General features: G+C 46.7%; 1 protein-coding gene across 2 annotated transcripts in view; it reads right to left on the bottom strand.

Annotated features, from left to right (window-relative positions):
* LOC135111004 (forkhead box protein O1-like) overlaps positions 1–16,797 on the bottom strand; it is a 77,185-nt gene that overhangs the window by 46,437 nt on the left and 13,951 nt on the right. The gene's annotated exons all lie outside the window — the stretch shown is intronic.

The raw sequence follows: 16,797 nt of genomic DNA, 5'->3' as shown, positions 1-16,797 counted from the left end.
CCTGATCACTTTCTTTCGTCGCAGTCTTGGAATTCCAGGAAGCACAGGAGGCAGAGATACTTGACATACTCTTGTATACTGAGGGGCGCAGGCAGTTTTTTGAGGCTGGAACCGAGGACAAAGGGTGTGGAATCTATTGCTGGACACCTCGCCCACCACAACCAAGGCCTCCTGCAAAGGTCTGGTGCACCGCTGCCTCATAACGCCTCCTCCTCTTTCTCCTCCTCCTCCCTAGACACCCCCAACGAGGCTACTCCATCACTGGCACGGCAAAGGTCCTGCTCCTCACGCCAGCCTGGACGCACCGATGAGAGGGATGTAGGATTAACGCTGGGGATTTTAACTGAAGGTTGAATGGCTAATTGTTACGTGGCTTACCCCAACTACAGCGTGTGCCCTAAGTATACTGTAGTTCTCTCTCTCTCTCTCTCTCTCTCTCTCTCTCTCTCTCTCTCTCTCTCTCTCTCTCTCTCTCTCTCTCTATGCGTGCGTCATATCCACGGCCACTGTGAGGTGTTGACGTCACAAAGTCACTTCGCACGCCGTCCTTCCTCTATATTATGGGGGTGGATGTTACAGGTGTGAGGGGCGTGTGGCTGAGGGAGGGGAGGGGCAGAGGACACCACTACCACCACCACCACCCCTTCCTGCAAAGGTTGCGTCCCTCTTGATGGCATCTAACCTTCGCTCTATTACCCAACCTCAGTCAGGCAGCGACCTTCCCTATCCTGGCAAAGCTGGCCACGCCCTCCTTGGCCAAACTCGCTGGCCGATGGTGCTCTCTCTCTCTCTCTCTCTCTCTCTCTCTCTCTCTCTCTCTCTCTCTCTCTCTCTCTCTCTCTCTCTCTCTCTCACGAAGTCTACAGGCATTAATGCGTAGTTCAGTGGATACCTTCATTATAGACCAACATTCTCTTGGTACCAGCTCTTTTCATGTAATCTCTCTCTCTCTCTCTCTCTCTCTCTCTCTCTCTCTCTCTCTCTCTCTCTCTCTCTCTCTCTCTCTCTCTCTCTCTCTAACAAGTGTTCATTAACATAACTGGAAGTGGGATACTTATTCCAAAGCATATTCCACTGTACATTCAAATAAAGTTTAAACGAATAGAATTACCAGTATATATTCAAGCAGCAGATTACCAAAAGGAGGCGATACACTCTTAACTCACTTTTTTTTTTTATTACTACTATTCACTTAAAAATTCAAACTGCTCTCTCTCTCTCTCTCTCTCTCTCTCTCTCTCTCTCTCTCTCTCTCTCTCTCTCTCTCTCTCTCTCTCTCTCTCTCTCTCTCTCTCTCTCTCTCTCTCTCTCTCTCTCTCTCTCTCTCTCTCTCTCTCTCTCTCTCTCTCTCTCTCTCTCTCTCTCTCTCAAACACACACACACACACATAAACGAGGACTTAAACACACCTTTATATTTTAACAAGTATCCTGCGTCACTAACATCACCAATATGAGGTGCGAAGGAAGAAGAAGAAGAAGAAGAAGAAGAAGAGGAGGAGGAGGAGGAGGAGGAGGAGCAAGGAAAACGTAAGCTCAAGACATTCCTACGGCGTCATAAGCCTCTCTGTCCTGCTCGCGAGATCGATTCCTGAGCGGCGCCGTGGCCAAGTTATCACAGTAAACATCAGAGGGTGTCGAAGGGCCGCTAATTGACCGTATTTGTCGTCGTGTCAGAGTGACGGACGTCAATTGCAATTACCACACACCAAAGTGGCCGATGTGAGCTGCATCCATCGCGTAACGAGGCCGCGGCGTGAAGGGTAGAGAGAGAGAGAGAGAGAGAGAGAGAGAGAGAGAGAGAGAGAGAGAGAGAGAGAGAGAGAGAGAGAGAGAGAGAGAGAAAGAGGTGGAAAGAGATGATGATGGTGGAGGAGGGAAGTAAAGGTGCTTTTCAGTCTCGGGAACGGCATCTCAGTGGGCTTTTTTTCTTTTTTTTTTTTATTAGATTTGTGTTGCCCTTGGCCGGTGTCCTTCTTACATAAAAAAAAAAAAAAAGAAATCTAAGAAGGACAAATGAATAGCAGTTCCAAAAGATGCAAGGATAATGCCGCGGAAAGAGAACATGAGGAGCAGCAGCGGATGGAGTGCAAGGTGAAGAGGGCTATATGAAGTGTGTGTTAGGGGCAGGTAGGAGGGAAGGGGAAGTAGCGATATTACTGTGGGGATTGAAGAATTGCAAGGTGATGTTAGAAAAGACAATAAATATGTGTGTGTGTGTGTGTGTGTGAGAGAGAGAGAGAGAGAGAGAGAGAGAGAGAGAGAGAGAGAGAGAGAGAGAGAGAGAGAGAGAGAGAGAGAGAGAGAGAGAGAGAGAGAGAGAGAGAGAGAGAGAGAATCATACTAAGCTGCATATACTTAAGACAGAATGAGAGAAAGGAGAAGAGGTGAAAGGGCGAGGTGACAGACACAGACAGACAGACAGCGAGGCAGAGAGACTGACATATAAACAGACATATACAGAGGCACAGATCCTGACATGGATATTATATGCATACATACATACAGACATATCAAAGGAAAAAAATACATGAACCAATATATTAGAAAACGAAGGGAGAGAAGAAGGAAAAATCATTGGGAAAGGAGGAGGTGCAGAGTAAAGGAAGAGGGAGGGAGGGAGGGAGGGAGGATGAAGCAACGTTGGTATTCTGATAGTGCGGCGGATACTGAATTGGTGAGCAGGAAGGACCAGACGGCGACACAGACTAGCTCTTGCCCTCATACCTTCGGCCCGTATGCAGAAATACTTTTGCTCTCTCACCACGACTATTTTCAAAGGCCACAGAGATGATTAGCCGGGTTTCCAAGACTATTTCTTGTGTTAATAATGTAGAAATCTTGTTGATCTATCACTAGAGCCGTAAAAACACCCTTGAAAACCCGTGTAACTAAAAGTAGTGAAGGTGCGGGCAGAACAGTTTCAGAATATGATCCTTACTTACACACTTGCCCATAAGCCGCCTCCCACTATACCTCGGTCCTCGCATCCTGCACCACGTTCTCCTGGCACACCGCGTATCCTTCCCGCCGGCAAGTTGCTTTTGTGTGTACAGTCCCCAGCCCGGCCTCCGCCCACACCCACGCCCCTGCCCCCTCACCCCCACGCCCTTGGTGGTGTATGTCCCTTCCCGCCCTGACTGACTGACTGGCTTCGTTTCCTCTCCTGTTTTCGCGACGCAGCACGCCCAGTGTATCAGCACACACACACACACACACACACACACACACACACACACACACACACACACACGTCAGGTAACATATATATATAGATATTTTTCCTCTCCAATAACATTTCAGTCCACCAAATGGGTGTATATATTTATTTTGTTTACTGCAGCACACCTGGTGTTCTTTTACGTGAAGAGTTAATGCCAATTACAATAAAAAAACAACATGAACTGCACAACAAAACGCAGCTGCCAATAATTCAACAATGCCACAAGCGCCAGTGCACCATTCCACGCACACAGTCATCAAGCTTTATGAAAATAAACACCTCGCACAGAAAATATTCTATTATAGTCGGCGCCATTTTCCTCTGGGCTCACAGATCCTCTTGTCGAGGAGCTCATCCCCAGTTCGCGTGGAAATCAAATCGTAAAGTCTGCCTTTATCACCTTCAGGAGAAACCAAATATACGTATTGTTCTTTAGTCCACCCGACGCCCATCATCCACCGTGTGAGGTTCGCTAACGGTGAGCGGGCAGGGTGACCACAGCGGCCGGAAAGCGGATAAACAAACAAAAAAAATTTTCAGTATGAAATTAGTGCATGGTAACAAAGCTACTTATTAATCAGTGCATGAGGTGGGCGCAGCATTGCCTAGCCACGGGGCGGGCGGGCTGGTGGGCCGCCGTTGCGTGGAGGCCGTGAACACGTGCCAGTCGCGGCCACCTGTTGCGTCACCAGCTGGTGGTGGCAGTTGGGATCCCTCCCCACTCCCCTACCCACCCAAAGACCCATCTTCCGCCCGACTCAAGACATCCGCCCCACCACCCCCACGTCACCCATTGATTAGACCCTCCCTGCCTGTCCTGCCTACCCATTCCCCTCGTCAATACAGCCTCACTACCGAGGTTATTGTTGTTCTGGCAATATGAATGTCAATATTAACAACCCAATTTGATACAAGAATGAACATGCCAACAATGGTGTGGCGGGTCCTCCATTCAGTGCCGTTTGTACGTACACATGGACAAGGTCGCGCATTTAAATTAGTTTCGTTTATTGAGGTTTTTCTTGGCACTTTGTTTATTAAGGACATAGCATGAACGTTCTCTCTCTCTCTCTCTCTCTCTCTCTCTCTCTCTCTCTCTCTCTCTCTCTCTCTCTCTCTCTCTCTCTCTCACACACACACACACTGATACCCAGACCACACGTGAGTCTCTATCCACCGCAGCACAGGCCAACAAGTGTCTCAGCCTGCCAGGCCACGTCCGCCGCTGCCAGGATCACCAGGCTGACCTTGACGGGAGCCATGACAGGAATGCGCTGCCACCCCGAGGCGCTGCCTGCCATCACTCACTGACCCTCACTCCCCTCACACCCTCACCACCACACCAAGGATACCTGAGACTGGGGCGCCAAGCCCCTTAGGGACTACGTCTCTTAAGGGGGCAGAACGGCACCTTCCCTTGGCATCCGGGAAGGGGAAGCTGATGTCCATACACGTAACTGGTAGTACTGATCATCCTGTACTGATTCTGTGTTATAGGAGAGTGTTACGAGGCACTACACCGATCAACCATATATATATATATATATATATATATATATATATATATATATATATATATATATATATATATATATATATATATATATGTGTGTGTGTGTGTGTGTGTGTGTGTGTGTGTGTGTGTGTGTGTGTGTGTGTGTGTGTGTGTGTGTGTGTGTGTGTGTGTGTGTGTGTGTGTGTGTGTGTGTGTGTGTGTGTGTGTGTGTGTGTGTGTGTGTGTGTGTGTGTGTGTGTGTGTGTGTGTGTGTGTGTGTGTGTGTGTACATACCAAGCACATTATATTCAATGTGTCTGCAGTATATATTCCTCTGTTGTGTTCTCCAGCGGTAACACTAATACTGATAAGATCAGTTAGCTACGAGAGGAAAAAATATCTTGAGTTTATTAGTACATCAAAGAAGTACAGATGTGTGATGCAATATGACAATAAATTTCTTCTTCGTCACTGTGAACTAAAAGATGAAAAAAAAGACCCGCAAGTCGACATTTTAATTTTGATCTTGTTTACTTAGAGAGAGAGAGAGAGAGAGAGAGAGAGAGAGAGAGAGAGAGAGAGAGAGAGAGAGAGAGAGAGAGAGAGAGAGAGAGAGAGACTAACAGGTGTGTTCTTAGTTTTGCAACATCCTGTCCTAACCATCAAGACGTGCTTTATCTGGGAATAAAGCAGGATGCATCAGTCAGCTCAAATGACTTTAAAATCGCTTTTCATGCACCGGAGTGTCACCGTCGCTGTGGAGGTGAGCATATCCGTTACTGCTTGCTCTCACCGTCGTATTAAGAAACAAGTGAGAGATAAACTGAGGGAGCACGGCGCACTTGCGCATCACGTGAAGATTAACTGCTGACTCACTACCTGACGAAGCCCGTGCACTGAAGGGCAGGCAACTCACCAACACAGCCTGAGCCTCATCGATGCCCAGATCCAACACCCACTCCAAGCTCCGATACGTAGGAAGGTAAATCTCCGGTCAACGGAGAATTTAAAGTAACGCCATATAAGACTAATAAACAAAGGGTTATAGCAAGGTGTGGCTGCCTCCATCCTGAGCTTCACTATAGGACTTCAACAACATAACAGTTTGTCATTATTTACATCTCCGCCATAAAGTTTTCTCTCTCTCTCTCTCTCTCTCTCTCTCTCTCTCTCTCTCTCTCTCTCTCTCTCTCTCTCTCTCTCTCTCTCTCTCTCCAGGCCACACCGAGACTGCCACACTGCCTGGCTACACCTTGTGGCAAGCGAACAACTCCGCCCCCCAGTGAAGGGTTGCAGGTGACTGTTGTAGTGGACGTGGACTGTGGTATTATGGTTTTTGGGCACGCAATGACATAGACACATGCCAAGGATATTAGATGCAGACAACGAAACCTACTGTCATTCATACGAGTGCATACATGCTGACAGACTGACAGACAGAAAGGTATAAAGAGATGGAAGCATACACACATACGTACATACATACATTCAGACAGTGTTCGCCTCCTACCACGTCTGCCTGACAGTCGCTCCCTACAGGTTACTCTCGCCTGGGGATATTCCAGGCGCCGCCACCCACCTACCCACCCACCCACAGTACACATCAACACCCATGGAATCCACGATCAGGCTCACAATAACTGTACCCTCACAAAATAATTCCGAGATACAGGTTCTCAGCATGGTGTGCAGCCTCCGCATCGCAATGTGTTGCATCATTACCTAAGCAAACCACTCACCACCTTAGCCCCAGTACACTGTTAAGATTTCACCTGTGTTAGCGGTCACCCAAGCCAGTCTCCCTTCACCTCCACTACCTTCTCCTGCTCCTCATTCCAAACCTTTTTCTAACTCGCTCCACCCTTCCCCCGACCGTGGCCCCTTGCGCTGCCCCGCCCCCTCCCGCCTTGCAGCGCAGCCACCTCCGGTACTTGGCAGCAACATTTGGCGGGTGGCAGGTCGGTCGGCGCCAACTGGGTCTTGCTACTCAAACGAGGCTTGAGACGGAAGGCGCCTTGCTGGTGCACCGCCCACGGTCCCTCATGGCCCCTTGCCCCATCCCGTCGCTCCCACGCCCTGGCCTGTCGCCTCGCCCCCCATGAGAGCGACTCCCAACCCCACATTAACGCACACCCAACCACGACACGCACCATCACCACCCGCACGCGAGGAAGTTAAAATGCAAGGCTGACAGGGATCAGTTGTGTGTGTGTGTGTGTGTGTGTGTGTGTGTGTGTGTGTGTGTGTGTGTGTGTGTGTGTGTGTGTGTGTGTGTGTGTGTGTGTGCAGTCGCGTATGTAAATATCTAAATTCTTGAAGGTGAAGACGCATGTATAGGTAATGCAGGTTTTTGTCTAATGTCTGAAACAGAAAACACCAACGTAGAGAGAGAGAGAGAGAGAGAGAGAGAGAGAGAGAGAGAGAGAGAGAGAGAGAGAGAGAGAGAGAGAGAGAGAGAGAGAGAGAGAATCACACACACACACACACACACACACACACACACACACACACACACACTCAGGGTCACCGGTGGCCTGCAAAGAATAAGAGGTGGTGGTGTGGGCGGAGAGGGTCAGGAGCGCCAGAAGACAACTCGCACCTCATCTGTAACTACAGCACCCGTTTCTCGCCCGCCCACCGGCATACTGACCATCCACACTCCTCATAGCACTCACCTCTTGACTATCTCGTCTGGCCGGTGCATGCGTACTCCCTCGAGACGCAGTGGCGAGGTAACCAGTACTGACACTGCAGAGGACATCTCGTACTGCACCCTAATGCCTGAGATGAATGTGCTACACGTTGGCTTCAGTTTCGCTTCGCCTCCTTAAAGCACAAATACGTCCACCACCCCTCCTCCGTGACTCATGGACACTTAATTGCTTGGTCGGGAATGAAGTCAGCGGGTGTCAATAGGGGTACCTTAGTGTGAAGCCCTTGAGAGGCAGCAGCAGCGTAGGGTGCAGTCGTGTGTGTGTGTGTGTGTCAGGGTGGTGGTGTGGTGGTGGTGGTAGTGGTGGTGGTGGTGATAGTGGGTATGACGCAGCTCACCACCACGACTGAACTAGGGGACACAGGGAACGAGAGAGAGAGAGAGAGAGAGAGAGAGAGAGAGAGAGAGAGAGAGAGAGAGAGAGAGAGAGAGAGAGAGAGAGGACCCAATAATTCAGGAGACAAAGACCTCGACCAGTAAGCCCAAAATTAAAACAAAGGCGGACAAAGACAAATCAGAGAGGCGAAGTGGCAGAAAGCTACAGACATGAGAAAGCGAGGTGAGGGAGATGAAAAGCCAGGAACCAAGCAGTGCGAGGAGCGAGAGAACGAGGGAGAAAGTAAGGAGCACAATCACGGCGTGGAGGGGGTGGTAGAGGCGCGCGGCGTTCACTCCTGACCCACCGTTGAGGGAGATTTGAGAACGCAGCATCATGCAACGCGCTCAACCCTCATTTCTTGTGGCAGTTCTCGCAGGTAAAGGTCTCGGGGTGAGGTTGGGTTGGTGTAACGAAGGTCAGGCTGAGAGGCACACTAGAACCTTGCACAGACAAGAGGCAGTGAGGTGAACCAGTAACATCTGTAGCCTAGCCTTCCCTCTTGCCTGCTGCTGCTGCTGCTGCTGCTGCTCCAACCGTCCTACGCACCCTAATGATGAAGTGTGGTGGCTCCGCGTGATGAGGTGCGCCCGGTAGTCTCGCTGGGTTTCGTAAGAAGAAAACGCATCGTGTCCGGAAGAAAGTGCGGCTAAAATAGTTTTATAAAATTACATTTCCTTACTGGAGAGTTTTTGCGCTCGCTCTTGAATCCCGAATTGGAGGTGTGGTGTTAGAGGCGTCCATAAATTACTTCAGTACGAACTTGGCATTAGGCGTTGGCATGGTGACCCGCCCCGCGATCGACTCAGAAATACCATTAAGCGAGCTCGGCGCCGGCTGGACATTTTAAGAGCCACGGACACATGGAGAACTAATGATAAAAAGACCAAATGTCAGTTAACAGCACGACCAGTCAGTAACTCAAACAATACGTAAGTGCATGAACAGATAAGCGGGTAAGTGCACACATCACCTGCCTGAATTTCGTTAAATAATCACGTAAAATCATCGTTAGTCGAGCAGCTGACCAACCAGAAGATAGCTCTGCGCGCTGCCCAGCCACTCAACTCGCCTCCTGCTGCCCGGCCACAAGGTCACGCACCGAACCACGCCACATATTAATTTGTGGGCCAGGTTCACTAGAGGTGGGTCTGGATGCTGCCGGGAGGGGAGGGAGATGCTGAATCCTCAAGGTCACCAGCCGGGAAGGAAGGAAGGAAGGAAGGAAGGGTAGGAGAGAGTTAGGAAGAAGGGGGTTGGAAAGAAACAAGGAATGAAATGAAAGAAGGGAAGGAAGGAACGAACGAACGAACGAATGACAAAAATTATAAACACCTACATGAACAAACTTCTAATACTGCCAATTCACAAACAGTATTTGGATTATATATATATATATATATATATATATATATATATATATATATATATATATATATATATATATATATATATATATATATACAGAGAGAGAGAGAGAGAGAGAGAGAGAGAGAGAGAGAGAGAGAGAGAGAGAGAGAGAGAGAGAGAGAGAGAGAGAGAGAGAGAGAGAGAGAGAGAGAGAGAGAGAACCCTTCACTCAGCTAGCCACCAGTTAGCTACATCCTACCTCTGGGTGCACGGCAAACCCAACTATTACCTGCTAAGCGATGCACTCCCAGGAGACAATCATGCACGACTATCAACAACGTAGAGACCACAGTACCCTCCCCTCCCCGCGCCTCACACCACTTTTATCCTTGCCCCTCCCGGTCCCTGCCCCGTGCCCCTTTTCTACAAGACTTTGGCAGGGTCGTTCGGCGCCACCTCGCTCCTCTGGCAACACTATCGCGTCAGGCGGGAATGTAAACAAATTAGAGGCACAGTGTTGAGTCCGGTACTTGTGAAGCAAAGCGCGTAGGTTCGTGAGGGAGAGCGCAAGAACGATGTGAAGACGAGAAAAATCTTGGCAAGTGGCGCTAGAGAAACTGAAGTGTATGAAAATCTTATGGAAGAAGATAGATAAAAGTTGTTAATTTACGGAGGAAAAGAATGCAGAGAGAGTTCGTGAAGGAAAGCGCAAGAGTGACATGAAGACATGAAACTTCTTGGTACGTGGTGCTCGAGAAAATTAACAGTATAAAAATGTAATGAAGGACGATAAATAAAAGTTGCTAATTCACGGAGGAAAGATTGCAGAGAGAGAGAGAGAGAGAGAGAGAGAGAGAGAGAGAGAGAGAGAGAGAGAGAGAGAGAGAGAGAGAGAGAGAGAGAGAGAGAGAGAGAGAGAGAGAGAGAGAGAGAGCTAACTGCCCAGACTAAAGACAGAATGACAGGGGAGGTGAAAGGCCTGCTTGTCCTGTAAATGAAGCCTGATGTGGCTTAGACCTGTTTGCTGTGTGTGTGTGTGTGTGTGTGTGTGTGTGTGTGTGTGTGTGTGTGTGTGTGTGTGTGTGTGTGTGTGTTTTATGTATGAAGGAGGGGAGAGCGGGGGGAGGACGCGCGTGCAATGGATGAATACCATTTTTTTCATATTACAAAATAAAATAAAAGACAATAGGCGGATAATGACATAAATCTATCACACATGCACACACAAAAAAAAAAAGAACCATCCCTTACACTCTCCTCCTCCTCCTCCTCCTCCCCCCCAATTAGTCAACTCAATGGTACGGTGTGTGTGTGTGTGTGTGTGTGTGTGTGTGTGTGTGTGTGTGTGTGTGTGTGTGTGTACAACAATATTATAGAGACCAACCAGGACAGGACGCTCTAAGATCTTTTATGCAAAACTGAAGCTTAACAATGGAACGTTCCTACTCTCAATACATCCTTTTTTTTTTTTTTCTTTTTTTCATCTCATTCTCTCCTCGCTTGAAGTTGAAATGAAAAATAACACGAAAGTCCACCCTGACAGACAATGAGCGGCGACAGTAATGAACGTGACTTCAATCAAATTCTCCCCCACGATGAAAAGTATAGAAAAAAAAAAAAATGTGCCGTTAAGTTTCATAGAATACTTTTATTATTCATTCATCACCTCCACAGTAAGTCCGTACTAAAGCCGCCCATGCCTATATCCTTGAACACTGAGGAACAGGTGGCTCTGCAGTGCAATGTCGCAAGTTTATTAAAGCATGTGGGTTCGATCCTAGCTGACAACAATTTCTTGGTGAGAGGTGGCGCTTTCTCATAATCCTGGAGGGCGCCATATGACCTCGTGCCATTAAGTACTCGATATACAGTCACTTTTGGCACATGAAGACGCACAAATGGAATGACAGAACAGAATCTCGCGTCTTTTCAGCATGCCATTTAGGATGGCTTCAAGGCTTTTCTCTATTCTATCTCCGTACCCAGACAATGCACGCTGCTGGGCTGGAATGGCACGGGCGTGGTGGAGGTCGGGTGCGGAGGGCAGAAAAGAACAAAACTTTTTAATACTTTTCATCCACTTCATTAGTCCATTATGCTTAAGCAGACTTATTACTGTTTTTACTTTTGCATAATCAGTGTTCGCGTTCACTACTACTGTTTTTCCTACTCCATAATTACTGGCTGAGTTTATCTCCTTTACATTAGCGAACTGGTTGGACCGCTCAATGCAGGAACACGGCCAGCAGGACGCTCTAGACTTGCACACATATGACTTGGAGCTCATTATTCATTCATTACTTTATTAGATTGCCCAAGATAACCTTTACAAAAAATAATAAATAAATAAATAATGCAGCGTAAATCCTCATCATATTCTGTTTACATGTGAAGGGAAACGCGGGAGGCATGAAGTTAGCAAGGCCAGCGGAACATTAATGTGGGGCTGGATCCCTGTGAGCACACCCAACAGCTGTTATTTCCTCAAGCTTCGCGAGACACCTGACGGACACACCCTGCTTCTCTTGCTGCTGGTCTAATATTTTCTTTTCTCTCAAAGAAGAAGAAGAAAAAAAGAAAAAAATCCTCCCGCAGGCACATTGTTCTGTAATTTGCATTCTTTATTTTGGGTTTTTTTTTTCTTTTTTAATCAATTCAGAGGCATGCAAGAAAAAATAATCAAACTTATCCAATTATAATGCTAAAAATGTGTTAAACGTTTCACATAAAACTAATTACTGAAAAAAACAAACAAAAAAACAATGAAACAGGTATACAGTGACCGCAATCTGAATGAGGACAGGACTACCTGCAATACTTCAGCAGCACCCCACGGCACTATGTAGTAAACACACAAACACACACACATAGTCCTGTTTCACAAGAAAAGGACACCTATGACAGAGAGTACTTCATACTTAGACTCAGGACAGTGCTACGACAATGCAAACGACAAATAGTTGACAGAGAGAGAGAGAGAGAGAGAGAGAGAGAGAGAGAGAGAGAGAGAGAGAGAGAGAGAGAGAGAGAGAGAGAGAGAGAGAGAGAGAGAGAGAGAGAGAGAAGATTGAGATCTAGGAGGTTAACTAAATTATTACGGTGCTTTTACTAAACCTCCTTGGTTGAGACACCAGCATCGTCCCAGCCCTCACAGCAAGGTCTTCAAGACCTCAAGTGCCAGGAATGGTCGCCAATCCAGCAGAGAGAGCCGCGCTAATGCAGGCAGCGATGGAGGTATGGTGGAAGGGGTCGCTGCAGATTACTAATTGGTCGCTGTACGGTATCGCGATGCAGCAGCAGGCTTAGGAATCAAGGTTCGTATTCACGAAGTGGTCTTAGCGAGTCTTAGCCATGAAACGCGTCATAGGGAAATAAAAAGACACATTTTGATCATAAAGTTAGCGAGTCGGTCATAATCCGCGCCGCTGCAAAGACTGGGTCGACCCTGTCTTAGCGCAGCTAATGACAGACGCTCTCATTGGAGAAATGGCCGCCCCACAACATCCCCGAGGAAGAAATAATTTATCCAAGAGGGACGTTCTGAAAGTTCTAGTGACGCAGAAATCAACAAAAAAACTTTTGAGTATATATAAATGTTCCTTATACAATTAAAAAGGGAAAAGGGACGTCACTGTTCAGTTAGCCTTGCAGGAGGTGAGGAGAGGGCTCAAGGAGTGGAAAATTCCTACCTCCAGCACAGTCATGTAGGAAGTATAGTCTTGTCAGTGTTATAATGAATGACTTTTTTTTCCTTTCAGTTTTTATTATTCAATATAAACTTCCAGATATTGTTTTCGTGTACAGTTTTAGTTTCTCATGTGCACTTGGTGGGTCTTGGTTCTGGTGAGTCACAGTGGGGATGAGTATTACTAAATAGTAATCTTACATTCTGGAGAGAGAGAGAGAGAGAGAGAGAGAGAGAGAGAGAGAGAGAGAGAGAGAGAGAGAGAGAGAGAGAGAGAGAGAGAGAGAGAGAGAGAGAGAGAGAGAGAGAGAGAGAGAGAGAGAGAGAGAGAGAGAGAGAGAGAGAGAGAGAGAGAGAGAGAGAGAGAAAAAAAATCTTTATTTCTCACCATTGTGGAACAGCTCAAATGGTTGTTTACACTGAGACGCATCAAAGGGATCGCATTTAACGTAACATTTCAAGGAATCACTATTTAATCCAGTCTCTCTTCCCCAAACACATATAAACTCGAAAAATATCTATAAATCATATAAAATGTTATAAACTGCAGTTTTTACCTCGTCTTATAGTATTTCAAGAAAAGTAAGAACTAGATATGTCGAGACGCTAGTGATAGACTCATGACAAACGACTTGTGATCGGCGTTCCAAGTTATGTTACACATCTATCTTTGCTATAACACATTTCACATCTTTATGAAGACTACTGGACCCAGGTGCGTGTGTTAACGAGAGGCGCCATTAGCGAGGCCACACACAATACACCACACGGATGTCAGTGACGTTCTTGTGTTAAGGTCAAGCTAATGGTGGAAGGTAGAGTGGCGCGGCGGAGCTGACCGAGCCTCACTAGTCCTCTCACTTTCCTTGCATCACTTGTCGCTTGAGTGAACATAATGGTCTTGTCATACCCTCTCAGTCAGTATAAATAATTCAAACCAATTTGTAATTAAACTGAAAAGGGGGTTAAAATACTGAAATGCGGCTGCAGGAGTGATCCATACAGATATTTAAGGTAAGAGGAAGTTATGGGAAGGAAAAAATTAACGCACACTGCTACAATGTGCCTGGAGGTACTAGAGTGTTTGATGTGGTAAAGTCAGCGTGCAGTACGCCTCAATGGAGTGAGAAAGCTTCACCAAGGACTAAGATGCAAGCACAAGCATTCGCACGTATCGTGAATGGAAATTGTCTGCGCGGTTCGTTAGCAGACTACACCACTAAGCCTGGCGGAGACGACAGTGAATGGCGCGGGAGTTGAGTCATCAAAAGTGTGCAGAATGTTGCTGCGCTATATATCTATACCACCCAACACAACCAAGATGGTCTGCTGCTCCCATGCTTCCCACCATCTAGCCGTTTATGTCACGGTCGATTTACTTTCCGATTGCAATCAAGAAGCACAGCACGAGGGGACGTTGTGAGGAAGCCACACCTCCTCTTTTCCTATCCTTAGGTTCCGCAACAAAACACTTATCGAAATTACGACGACCATGCCAAGGGGAACACAATACAAGCTATTACATTAAAGATATTCTGCAAAAATACTAATATGTATCACCAAAAGTCTATTGAATTTTTCATAATCTATCGTAACCTAACCACACCTCACCTAATATAACGTAAACGTCCACCTACCCTGACTCACTGGAATGACACCAACACATCTTCACTGATGCGTGAAAACGTATACTGAACTGGACACTTGCCTCAGCATCCCATGAAGTGCACCGCGCCTCGGTAGGAACAAAAATGAAGTACGAGTAGTTATAAGCAAGAGGAAGGGAAATCAGAGGCTAAATGATTAAATAATTTACGAAGAAGAAGAAGAAGAAGAAGAAGAAGAAGAAGAAGAAGGAAGAAGAAGAAGAAGAAGAAGAAGAAGAAGAAGAAGAAGAAGAAGAAGAAGAAGAAGAAGAAGAGAGAAGAAGAAGAAGAAGAAGAAGAAGAAGAATAAGAAGAAGAAGAAGAAGGAAGAAGAAGAAGATGAAGAAGAAGAAGAAGAAGAAGAAGAAGAAAGAAGAAGAAGAAGAAGAAGAAGGAAAAAACTGAATTAGAGTTCTTCCTGTGGGAAATCTAAATAAATTCAAGGAAAAACAAAGAAGTGGCGAAACAGAGAGAGAGAGAGTGAGAGAGAGAGAGAGAGAGAGAGAGAGAGAGAGAGAGAGAGAGAGAGAGAGAGAGAGTGTGTGTGTGTGTGTGTGTGTGTGTGTGTGTGTGTGTGTGTGTGTGTGTGTGTGTGTGTGTGTGTGTGTGTGTGTGTGTGTGTGTCAATAAAGCCAAACTTTAGTAACTGTGTGAATAAAGATATGGAAAGTGCAACTCCGAGAGCGTCTTGTCACTCCCTCCCTCCTCCACTCCCTCCTTTGAAGACCGACAAGCGCTTCACTCTACCGGCAGTCCACCGTTGCGCTCCCTCCACCTCCTCAGCTGCAGAGTGACTTGGAGGTATAACACAAAATGAATGGTAACTCCTAACGTTCAATCAAGATACCAGCAACGTCTCAGGGTCTCAGGAATACGTGTGGACTGAGAGGAGTGCTTAGGTATATCAGATCTTCCTGCGAGATATATGGTTACTGATGATAACCACATAACCTGTTCTCTCTCTCTCTCTCTCTCTCTCTCTCTCTCTCTCTCTCTCTCTCTCTCTCTCTCTCTCTCTCTCCTTTTTATATTTTCCCTCTAGACCGTAAGGATATCCATGAATAAAAGGAATGCTTATCTATATTTTCTCTTCCTGCGACATACTGGCTATTAATAACTAATAACCTCCAATATCCTCCTTTGTCATTTGTTTATCCCTTTCTTTCTGGGTTGTAATGATACCCATGGCTGAAAGGAGTGCTTAGCTATCTCTTCCCTCTCTGCGATACCCTGCTCATGAACGTGCTGCTGAAGGAGCGCTGGAAGAGTGTCTCCCCTCCATCATGTGTCCGTGCAGACCAACAAGGACCCGAAGGATTGAAAGAAGTCCCGGTGTCATTACTCTTCCCCGTTGTTATTTACACGTCCATATTTTCATTTTATTCAAGAGGTGTTCCTAGTCGGTCCTGAATAAACATACCTCCCACACTCACCACCGCCCACCAACATACTCCCATCCACACGCCACACACTCCACACTCACACCTCATACTCAATACATCACTCACAACCCGCTCTCACACCAAGAAATATGCACGTCACCATGTATTTTACCACCGCCGATAAGGAATGTCCGTGTGAAGTGACGCAAGTTTACGGGGCAATTGTAATGACATGTCAAGCAAGGCAACGCAGGAACTCGCTCCGTGATGCCATACGACGAAGAGAGTCCACGGCGCTAACTAGACTGTATTGAGAAATTCATCGTACTATTTAGAAATACCTTCATCAATACGAGGAAAAATTCCCTGCGAGTGCACAATTGAAAACAGAAACTTGAATTTGAATAGTTGGTTAAAAAATACTTCTATAACGTAATAAATGCCACAAGGGAAGGTTACTTAAGGAAGTGAAGGAGGAAAAAAAAGCAGCGTGTAAGGCAGCCATGGTTCCTGGTGCGCGTGGCGGTGCTTCTCTGCGAGTGACACAAAACAGGATGCCGGGCGTCAGGGCCACGCGGTGAGGCAACGCCAGGCCACGAAATATTCTTCCCTTGTCCAGTGCTAGCTGGCCTCAACATGGAGACACGCCTGTTAGCCACCTGAATAAAACCGTGGAAATACTCTATTTGCGTAGTATACAGAAGGGCAAAAAGGTGAAGCAAGAAAACGGCAAGTCTGCCTTTAACGTAAATACTTACACCAGCAGACGCCAACACGGAGCCGGTAGTGTGTGTGTGTGTGTGTGTGTGTGTGTGTGTGTGTGTGTGTGTGTGTGTGTGTGTGTGGGAAGTGACCCGATAAGTGGAAACTTACTTTTTTTTCCAGGTTCAATGATTATACCAACTATTGATAACTTTTATCTAGGTAA

This window comes from Scylla paramamosain, chromosome 21 (genome assembly GCF_035594125.1).
Source record: "Scylla paramamosain isolate STU-SP2022 chromosome 21, ASM3559412v1, whole genome shotgun sequence".
NCBI lineage: Eukaryota > Metazoa > Arthropoda > Malacostraca > Decapoda > Portunidae > Scylla > Scylla paramamosain.
Note: the sequence above shows the minus strand (reverse complement) of the source record. Positions and strands in the feature narration are given on the sequence as shown.